At 30.4% G+C, this 12,202-nt stretch overlaps 1 pseudogene; it reads left to right on the forward strand.

Annotated features, from left to right (window-relative positions):
* The first annotated feature begins 1,219 nt into the window (after positions 1 to 1,219).
* On the forward strand, positions 1,220 to 1,920 carry LOC111290170 (uncharacterized; annotated as a pseudogene).
* The last annotated feature ends 10,282 nt before the right edge of the window (positions 1,921 to 12,202 follow it).

Below are 12,202 nucleotides of genomic sequence, written 5' to 3' on the forward strand. Positions count from 1 at the left end.
TAAGGGTTGACCCAAGTTTTATCTATTTTGATCAAGTTTAACCAATATGGACTATATTTGACCAAAATTTACCAAATTCTACCATAATTGATTTTGGGGTATTTGGATCAAATTAGTCTCCATTTTGATTTTAAAAACTTGCCAAAATTAAAGGCATATTGAATTTCAACTGGATCAAAACTTAAAGCACTTCACAAATAGTCAAATTTTACCAAGATAAAATTAAGTGTCTACATTGGATAGTAGTAGTAAGTGAAGTATTAGGGAATTAAGAAGGATTAATGTCATAAATGATCTTTAGACTATGGTTAAATTTTAATGTGGTACTTAAATATTAAAAATTTTTAATGTGATACTTAAACTATAAATCTATTAGCTAGAGGGGTATTTACCTTTAATGTAGCTAACTTCAAATGATGGCATGTAGTAGACAAATAACCCTCAAAGCATCTTAATTAACAAATTTATAATTTAGATATCATATTAGATATTTTTAAAATTCAAATATCAAATTAAATATTTTATTATAATTTAAAAATCATTCATGACATTAACCTAAGTAAAAAAGATTTGCTAAAGTATATATATAAATATATATAAGACTGCCATAGATATTCCTTCACAATCTGTATACCAAAAATTGATTTGTTTGCGGTGTATTCTAGGTATGATTAATTATTTATGATCTTAGGTGAACAACCGTAGAGAATAATATCGAAGAAATTGCTCCTCACCATATCCAATCATAAGTTTGGTGGTGTCGTTTTGTGTTTGCTGCTACATTTGGTAAGCTTTTGGTCCCTGCCTCAGCATGTGCTCACCTTAATAAACAATTTATTGAAGATTAAAGAACCAGTACCCAAAAAAATAAATTAATTGGAAGAAACTTATGAGGGTAACTGCCGCAAGCATTATTCTGGATTTTCTTAATAGTCTTTTAAGAACATTTGAAGTATAATTGTCATACTTTTCTTGTCAGTTGTAGGTTTTTATACTCTAATAACCTTGATTTCTTTAAATGAAAAAATAATAAAATGAAAAGAAACCAGAAAGGCAATGGAGGCACTAAACTGTATGCTTTTTGAGTCATTGAATGACACGTGTCCATCGGGTCTTTGACTCATGAAAATTTGCTTGCATCTTGTCGTTGTCTGATAGCGATATGTGAAGCTATAAAGTATAGCAACAAAAAATAAATCCTTCCCCTTTATCGCTCATATCAACAGCCATCTTCGCATGCATATATCATCGATCCCAAGCCCTCCCCAGCCTAGCTACGTCTGCATCCATTTCAGGTTAAAGAGAAAAGTGGGTGCCCCATTATTCCTAGTACCTTCCTCTCCCTTTCCCAATGTCAGCCAATTATCTATAGTTTTGTAGTTTCGGCATATGCCTGGGTCCTGAATCCTATGATAATGGGGAATGCAGCTTCTTGTGCTCCTTCGATCATCTTGATCATCTCCAGTGGAGTAGTTAAGGTCCTATTCCCAAATGGGAACATGCAGATATATACAAAACCAGTCAAAGCAGCAGATCTAATGCTAAAGAATCCAGAACAATTTGTGTGTGATTCAAGCAGTCTAGAAGTTGATTACAGGATTCATGGTCTAACGGCAGATGAAGTGCTAGAGAGATGCCAGCTCTACTTCCTTCTTCCCATGGAATTGCTCTACTCAGTGCTTACACACGAGGAAATGAGCTGTCTCACTGACAGGGCTACCAAGTTATTGAAACATGCAACTTTCAACAATTTTGGGAAAATTTTTCCTGTCTTCGCTGAGTTTTGTATTTTTCCCGTTTGAAGCCAAGACACCAGAAAATCAGGTGAGCAAGACATCATATTCGGTTGAGAGGTACTCCAAGCAGAGATCATGGAAGCCAGCGTTGGAGACAATTCTTGAAGCTCCCTGTAGGCAATGAATGACCAACCCAGTTTTCTATATATATATATATATATATATATATATATTTCGCCTTTATATTTTGTGCATGTGTTTGTTTTTTTCTTTCCCCTTTTAGTGATTTTATTTTGTTCAGAATACAATTTACAAGCAGTAGGATACAAATTAGAGAGTAAAGATACAAGCTTTCTGATTAATCGGATTTAAGTACTTTGTATGTATTTACTTAATACCAGAAAATTACAAAACCAAATGCTTGCCTGAGGGAAAATGTTAAAACTTTATTCTAACTTCAGCTTTAATTTATGAATTTATATTTGATACATTATCAATGTATATTCAATAAATCTAATGATAATATCTCATTAATGAACACATATTAATTTTTAAAATAAATATACAAAACATTAACATTTTTTAAAAATTTACCTATTAATATGATGTTATCATCTAATTTATCTTGTTAATAAGATAGTATCATTCGATTTAATGATAATGTATAGAAATTATAAATTAATAATACATTAAATATAAACCCTTAAATTATATATATTTATATATGAGGAGCGATCCATTTAAACTAGTGTAATTCTCATACTTTTTTGGACCATTAGAGCAAAATTATTAAATCCAAAAATATTATTTTAATTCAAATGAGTGATAAATTTAATTTTGATCCAATGATTAAAAGAATTTAAGAATTATAATAGTATAAGTCAACCCTTAGTTATATATACATATATATAATTTTAGTAGTTTTAGTAATTTTTATTTGCGAGAGCGTTACATGCATTAATCTCATACACTTATTTAACACATTCACTTATTACGTGAGTGTGTGAAATGAGATAGTATATTATCTACAGTAATTATACTATAATTAATGAATCATAATTTCAAATTATGTAAGATCCAATAAAATATTATTTGAAATCTACCTTTATAAATGATGAACCTTATATAAATCTTAATTGTAATGAATGTTTACGTAAGTGTATAACCTTTATCAATATCCACTCATCTCATATACACTCCTTTGACATGCTCACTTCTTAATGCAATAAAAATGGTAATACATCTAACAACCTTTAAACTTATATATATTTATTTATATTTATAAAAATTATAAAAGACAAAAAAAACAAAAACAAAAACAAAAACAATAACAATAACAAAACAAAAATCAACCAACATATTAATTGCATAAAATTAATATTATAAACTAGGACGAAATTCAAATATTTAGTAAGGTATGAATCTACTAACTTGTATTTTGTACAAACTTTAATATAAAACAGAACCAAATCTAAATTTAATGAGACTTGAACCCAGCGTTTAAAAATTCTTAAAGTCATGTTTGATGCATAAGATTATTGATAAGATAAGATGATAATAATCATATATCATGTTTGATAAAAGAGATAAGGATTGTAAGAAAAATTGATATCCTCTTGATATAAGATTATTCAATCCTTTCCAAGTAGAGAGTATTATTTTTAATCCATAAGATTAAACTTATATGTCCAACTATACCTCTAAAATTTACTTTAATAATTTAAATCATATAAATTTTGAGAGAGGATAATTTTGATAAATAAATAAATTATCTTATCTTAATTCTTGCATACTTCAAATATAAAATAAGATAATATTATTTAATCTAATCTTATTTATAATATTATATTATCATATCCTATTATAATTTTGTATACCAAACATAACTTAAAAATTACTTGCTCTAAACAAACAAAGCCTCATTAGTCATTAGTATTAATATCTTTGTCTTACAATTGTATCTTTTAGCTTGTTCTAAACAACTACATATATTTTCAAAATAATAGATACAACATTTTAAACATAAAATTCTATGACTCTATAACCAATGGAATAACCCCAATGTCAAATGTCAATAGGCATTAGTTAATATATATATATATAAGCATTATCCACTTTTTTATATTTTAATTAAAATTAAATTCATAATTAATAATTATATTTAATAATTTTAATATGATCGATGATAAAAAAAAATGTATAACCCATAAAATAATATAAATAAATGCCTCCTTTATATATATATATATATATATATATAATATTGACTATTAATTAGGAGCTTGAAATTTGTACTTGAAGCGTAGCAAATGAAAATAAAAAATAAAAAATAAAAACCTGAAATGACAGACTGTATGATAGTCCCGCAATGATTAATATCTAAAATTAAGGTTTTAACTTAACTTGTTAGGTAAAGCCACTGCCAGCTGTGTTTTCTGGCTGTATTATCTATATTCATATGCGATGCATCTTCCAGTAGTTCTAGGGCTTAGAGTTTTCAGAAAGTTGTCTTCATTTAAAAACATAAACGAATTAATGTCTACTATGCATAAAGCCTTCAAAAAATGGTTGTTCCGATTAGTGTCCAATATTGTTTTAGCGAAGCCACAAGAATAATCATAATTAAATGTTATAATTTATTCCCAAGTGATTTATTAATCTGCTAATAACTTGTTTAATAGTAGCTCAATCTATCACCTTATTGTAAAATACCATCTTGGTCCATTCTGCCATAAGTACCCCTTTATTCCACTAACTAGACTTCAACAATGGGTTTGAGTCAATGATTAAAAAACCTTTTTTTTTTTTTTTTTTTTTTATGTTGATTGTCGTAGAAACTTGGGTCAAGAATTATGATATAATTAGTTGAACAATAGAGAACCAAATTCATATCGGTGTCATGCATAAAATTTTTGAGCTTAAATGCTACATGATTGGGTATTATATATGAAAAATGCTCCCTAAATATTTTTTTAAAAAAAATCTAATTAAACCCATATAATGTAGTTACATAAAATTAACCGTTCAACTTTTATTTTTTACTATCTTAGCTCTTGCATCTAAGTAAGCCCTCCAACTCTTATTTTTCACCCTATTAAACATTCTAATTAATAAAATTAAAGTTAAAACCACCTTTGTAATTTTCATATAAATATAAATATTTTTATTAATTTAATAATTATTTTTGGTCATGATACTATTGTGCTAATCCATAAGTGCACAAAATCGTAATCAAATAATAAAGTAATATGTAAAATTTGTTCCCTGTAATAAAGAGAATTAAATACCAAAATTAAACACTTTTAATTATATTCAGAAAATCGAAATTAAGTAAATTACTAACTTAAATACGCAAAAACCAAAAACACTAAAACCAAATGTAATTATGCCAAAATCATAAAATGAAAATTAATAACAAGAAACTTCAATTAAACAGCCAACAAAAATTGAAATTAACATGCAAAACAGCTAAGAGAAACAATGTAGAAAATATATAAAAACAGCTTCGAAATAAAGTGCAGAATTAAAATGCAGTAAATTGAAAATTGAACTAATCACTAAATGCAGAATTGAAAACAGCAATTAAATATCACCCTAAAACAGCAACTAAAAGTCAAAACAGATTACTAATATAGAATGCAGATACAGAAAATTGCAAACTGCATGCTTAAAACAGTCCACTCTCAACTGGTGTAGATATTAAAACAGAAAGCAGTGAAGTACGCAGAATTTACGCGGTAACCTAAAACACAAACAAAATTATTAATTTCACTCAACACACAAACTTTAAACAACTGCATAATAATTTTAAAGATGCAGAAACTAAAAGCACTGCAGAAAAATTAAAGCAATTGCCAAAAACAGTACATAAAAATCAATTGATTGCAAAACTATGAAATTAAACAACCCTAAATTATATCTAACATATGCAGTAGCAGAAACAGTGAATTTAAAATGAAATATGCAGTAGAATTAAATGCTGGAAATTGATTAACCAAACTTGCAAAAGAACTACAAAAATCTAGAAATTGAGTAAACTAAAATTTAAAGATTGCAACAACCAAAATTTAAATAAAATTGTAAAGAACTTGAACATAATTTAAGAGTAACAAACTGAATTGAAATTTGTAAGGAACTAAAGTTGGAATTTAAATTGCAAAATTTGTTAATTAAAGCTATTTAAAGATGCTTAAATAACTAGAAAGAAATTAGAAGAACAAGGAAAACTAAAACTAGATGGAGGGCCCTCTGTCACCCCAACCATACGCATCCTCTCTTATAATGCAGTCTTTAAATAGATGAAAAAAAAAAAATTTGTTGAGGTGCTGCAGCTTTTAATTCCTTCAAGACTGATCTCTTCTTGGCTTCAAAAAGTTGCATGTAGCCCAGCTTTTATCTTCACATGAATTTTGACTCTCTATGCAGGGGAGAGTGGTTCGGTTCTACTATCTTTTCTTCCTTTAATTTTGTGAAATTTGAAGTAGCTCAAAAATCCTTCTTAAATGAGAACTCTAATCTTGGTTTGAACTTCTTGAAACGAATAGAATTAAATTTCATTTTACACTTTCTTGAACCTGAATTAGAACTTCCTCCAGCCTTGAAAATTTCATGCAAATTCTTGATCAATGTGGCTTCACCAAAACAAGACAAGTTGGCATCCAACTGAACTTCATGCAACGCTTAAGTCCTCATGAAGCCTTCGGATGCAAAACCTAAGGTCAAATTAGAACAATCACCTACAATGTATGAATATCAAAGAATCTAGAAAGGTTTCAAGTACAGAATATAGAAGGAGAGGAAGAAGGAGAGAGAAGAGTGAGGGAGAGAAATAGAGAGAATTTCCTTAATTTTTGTGCCCCTAACAACCTTGCAACATTATAATTTGTATTGTCAATAAGCGACAATTCAGTTAAAAAAATAACAAAATTGCGCCTGAAATGGGCTAGAGACCAAGCTTAACATGCAGTTGGCCTAAAGCAAAACCAAAATTAAAATAACTATTTTTAATAGTCTCTACCTAACAGTCATAACAGTTTCAAAAGGCATACAACAATCTCCTCTCTTCAAGCAATCCTTGTCTTCAAGGATTGAAGGTTGGAAATTTCTGTTGTAGATCATAAAAGGCCTCCCTAGTAGCATCCTTAAGAAAGGTACTAGTCCTTTGAACCAAAACCTCGGCCACAACACGGTTACCCTTTCTTCCAATCCTCTTGTCCAAGATCAGTTGAGGCTCCTACAGAATGGTACCATCTTCACTCACCAGGGGAAGTTGGGACTTAGTAGGAATGTTTCTCACATGCTTTTTAAGTTGAGACACATGAAATGTAGGATGCACCTCGGGTTCAAGAGGTAATTGAAGTTTGTAAGCTACCTTCTCAATCTTTTCTAGAATTTGGCAGGGACCAAAATACTTAGCAAACAGTTTAAGGCAGCTTCTATGGACAACAGACTTTTGCCTATAAGGCTATAGTTTGATATTCACCTATCACCTGTTTAAACTCCCTTTTAAGACCTCCTTTTGTCTGTCAAATTCTTCATTCTCACTTGATCTCGGTGAAGATAGAACTAAAGCATCTTGGTAGCTACTTCCCTCGCTTGAAAGTTTTTGTCAACAATACTGACTAAGGAATCCCCAGCTAAATAAGGAAGATGAATAGGACTAGCTGTCTGTTAACAATTTCATATGGTGTTGTACGGGTGAAAAAAGGTTATTGGTGTTATACCACCATTCTTCCAACGCCAACCACTTATTCCATTCACAAAGACTCTCACCGATCATACACTTCAGGTATTTTTCAAGGCACCTATTAACTACTTCAATCTGTCCATCAGTTTGAGGGTGGTATGCAATAGAGTAATTGGGAGTTGTACCATGTTTTTTGAATAATTCTTGCCAAAAGTTGCTTAGGAACACCTTGTCTCTATCAGACACAATGCTAGTGGGCATGTTATGAAGTTTATACATATGATCAAGAGTGTAACTGATATATTAATATTTGCAAGTTACTTAGGTTCAACTTAAATAAAATTCGAATTTGATTCGGTTACTATTGAGTTAAGTTTGAATTCAAGTAGATTGACTTATCAATGAAGCCGAGTTCGATTATTTTTATATCTAACTTAAGTAGCTTACGAGTCCAATCGATTTTTTATATTTTAATATTTTTAATTATTTTAATTAATAAAATATATCAAACTCGAGTTCGAGTTTGAGCATAAGTAATCGAGCTTTTATTGAATACAAAAATCAAACTTATTTTTATATATTAATCGAACTTAATAGAATGAGTTCAAGTAACTTAATTTCTATATTGAGTCGAGCTCGAGTTAAAAAAAAATTTGATCGAGTTCAAGTCGAGTTTTGAGGTTCGAATTTCGAGTCGAGTTCTAATTTAAATTTAATACTGTATTAACTCAAACTCGATCAATTATATTCCTCCACATGATCGATATAGATTTGGGCTATTGTTAAGGCTGCAAAGGGCTGAGCCAAAACCATAAAGTATGCATATTTATTAAGTCTATCAACTACCACCATGATCACACTTTTTGTATTAAAGGAAGTCCTTCAATAAAATCCATAGAAATATCAGCCCAAACCCTATCCAGAATAGGCAAAGGTTGAAGTAACCTAGACTAGCGACCTTGTCATATTTTTGTTGTTGACACATAGTACATTCTCGAACAATCTTCTGACTCATTTTTTGAGTCCTTTCTAATATAAGAACCCAAAAATTCCTCGTAATGGCCTATACACTTAAGTGTCCTATAGTAGGACTGCAATGAAAATACTGTATGGGCTCCTACCTCAGATCTGGTTCATCGCCCACCACAAGCTTGCCTTTCCTCTTTAATAAATCTCCATGAAATGCAAACTTTGTGTTGGTACCAGCGAAACCTAGAATTTCTAAAATAATTTTTTGAACTTGAGATCTTGCTCCCAGGACTGCTTAACATCGTCAAGTAAGTTAGTCTTCAAAGATGATATAGCCATTAAACTAGATTCTAGTTCCTTTGACTTTTTGGAAAGCAAATCAGCAACAGTATTAGTAATGCTTTTCTATAATTAACCTCATAATCATACCCCATCATTTTAGTGACCCATAGCTATTGAGCTGGAATTGTTGCTTGATGATAGGTTCTGATTTTGAAATGTCTACCTACAAGATAAGCACTCCACTTCTTTACAGCCACAAGAATTGCTAGTATCTGCTTATCATATACTGAGAGTGCCTTATGTTTAGGGGCTAAAGCCTTGCTAAAAAAAGCCAAGGGTGTGCCACCCTGAGTTAACACTGCTCCTACACCGGTTTTAGAAGCATCAGCCTTAACTACGAACTCCTTGGAAAAGTCAGAAAAGGTTAGCACATGTGTTGAAGTTATAGCCATCTTCAGCTGATCAAATGCTTTAAGCTTTCTCCACCCATCGACATCCTTCTTCAATAAGTCAGTGAAGGGTTTAGCAATAGTTCCATATCCTCTAACAAAACCTCCTGTAATAAATATCTTGTAAGCCCTAGGAAGCCCCGTCATTCGTTAAGTGAAGTAGGTTCTGGCCAATCCAACGAACATTAGTTTTTTTTTTTCTTATCCATTGATACTCCATCTCCTGAAATAACATGCCCCAAGTATTCAATCTCTTGGGCCCCACATTCGTAATTACTCCTTTTAAGGAAAAATAGATTAGCTTTTAAAAGGTAGAATAATATCTTCAAATGGCTTTAATGTGACTCCCATTTTAAGGAATATATCAATATGTCATAAAAAAAAAAAAACACTAGTACAAATCTTCTTAAATAAGGTTTGAAAATGTTGTTCATTAATCTCTGAAAAGTAGAGGGTACATTTGTCAAACCAAACAGCATAACAAGGAACTCATAGTGACCTTCATGGTTTCTGAACGCAATTTTATGCACATCATTTCATGTATTTCGATTTAGTAGTACCCTGATCACAAACCTAGTTTGGAAAATACAAGATTTCCTGCTAACAAATCCAACAACTCTTCCACCAGTGGTATTGGATATTTGTTCTTGATAATGAGCAAATTCAATTGCATGTAATCCATACAAAGTCCCCATTAACCATTCTTTTTAACCATGATCACGGGAGAAGCAAATGAGCGGCTATTATTCTTTATCACTCCATTTTCCAACATCTCTTTAATCATTTTCTCTATCTCATGCCTTTGTATAGATGGATACCTATAAGATCTAATCCTTATAGTTTGGTTCTCATCCTTAAGGGAATCTTGTGATTCTAGGGCTTATTAGGTGGCAATTCTTTCGCCATGTCAACCAAAACATCATATGATTGCAATAGTTGTTATATATCCTTAGAGGTAGAGGGACTTTGCTGCTGTATGCTACTGGTCATATTAAGCTGGCTTAGAGTACCTTCAGATACCAACAGAGTATGAGGTTTAATACTATTATGCACTAGCAAGCACTGTAATAATTTTAGAGTCTGCTTCTTGTTCACCACATGTACCCTCCTTGGTTGAATCCCATGAATAGTTTTCCATTTATTCCTCCATTTGAATTGCATGGTTAGATTTTTGAAATCCCACGGCATGGGACCTTATGTGACCAGTCGTTGGACTCTCAAAACCATATAACAGCCTTTTAAGGATAATATTAGTAATTTTGCATTGAAGAAATCACCTTGCACCACCCACTTTACAATTTTACAGATCCCTTGAGTTGATATATTCTCTCCATTAACCACCATAACCCTGCTTCTGCCATTGGTTCTCACCAACAACCCCAATGATTTCACCATTATAATGTTCTATGAAATTATGCGTGCTCCCCGAGTCTATGGGCATAATTAGCCTTTGACCATTAATAATACATTGTATCCATATGGTTTGTACCCTAAAGTACCACAAATTGCATCAAGGTGATCACCAGCGCCTCACTCCCATTAGTCTTATCTATTAGAATCTTTGAATTGTCTAAACAATCAAAAAATATTTGTGGTTGAAGCTCATCCTTAACACTGTCAGTAAGGGGTTAGTAAAGTTGGTATTTCATACACTTACGCCCTAGAACAAATTTGACACCATACCAGTAACACAATCCTTTTCCTTTATTTCTTCCATCTTCGTTGGTTTGGGGCTTTTTAAGGAAAAGCTTGTTTTGACTATTAAGTGAAGAAGAGCTGATATTGGATTTATTAGTGTTAAAGTGAGTTATCTTATATCTAATAAATTTTCAATTTCTTATAGTATTATATTTAAGTTGGGCCCATCCACTTACTATCAATTAGTTTTAAGTTGGATGCTTAACAATTAGTAAGGTTGTATGGTTTCTATTATGTACGGTATCATTATATATAAATCCATAGACCTACTGCTAAACATAAACTAAATAAGTTGTTATCGATCTGTTTTGTTAAGGTGTGATTGATCACCTGACAGAATCTGTGAATCTGTTCCATTTAAAGATGAGTCTCAAAATTAACTTAAGTATTTTTAAATAGTAGATTCTAGTCCACGAAATCAAATTTAAGTCTGAAAGTACGGTTATACATAAAAAAAGTTATAACATCCATCCAAAAAATGGTATTAATTTAATTTCAAATTATCTGAACCTTAAAATATATTTAAAATTTACCAAATAATTTAATATTGAAAATTTTTCTTAAATTACTCCAATATGTTGGTAATAATTTAAGAATATTTTCTCATCTCAGAAGTATTCAATGTGACTTTTTTTAATACTTTGAAGAGGCTCTATTGTCAGATTCACTTAATTTTATTTCTAGAAATAAATATCTATAAATAGGGTTTATAATAAAAAATGTTCTCTAATTTGTTAGTAAGATTTTTCATTGAAAATAATCCTCCAATCTGTTGGTAAAATTTTATACAAAAGAAAACAAGAAATATTATTTTATCATTTTATTTTTAAAAAATTAATTTTTTAAAATTATAAGGCTCTTTAATATATTGGTAAAACCTTATTTTGAAAAGAACATTAGCCTTCTAATTTATTGGTAAAGCTTTTATTTTTAAAATTATTTTTTTGAAATAAATAAAGTTATAAGGTTTTTCAATATGTTGGTGAAACTTTATTTTTTTTAAATGATTATTTTCCAATATGTTAGTAAGACTTATATATATATATATATATGTATATGACTTTATAAAAATGTATTTAAAAATAATAAATAAAATAAATCAATAAAATAACATATAAAACAAAATTACTAGTAGTCAGCTCGATTTGGTGATTTAGAAGTGTGGCTACAATCACAAATCAGCATAGGTAGCTTGGAATTGAATGAGAAGGCAGTTTAACTCAAGGTGGAAGGAGTTTCGAGTCACCAATAGGTCATGCGGGTATCGGTTCACCCATTCAAAAACACACAGATCCCCTGGGCAAGTTAAATGGTGCATTTTGATAGTCCTTTAAAAGCTGACTTTTTTCTTTCTTCTTTTAGATTTCAAATTCTCACTCTTT

This window comes from Durio zibethinus, chromosome 11 (genome assembly GCF_047325235.1).
Source record: "Durio zibethinus cultivar Kanyao isolate XHJ-2024 chromosome 11, ASM4732523v1, whole genome shotgun sequence".
In the NCBI taxonomy this organism is placed as follows: Eukaryota; Viridiplantae; Streptophyta; class Magnoliopsida; order Malvales; family Malvaceae; genus Durio; species Durio zibethinus.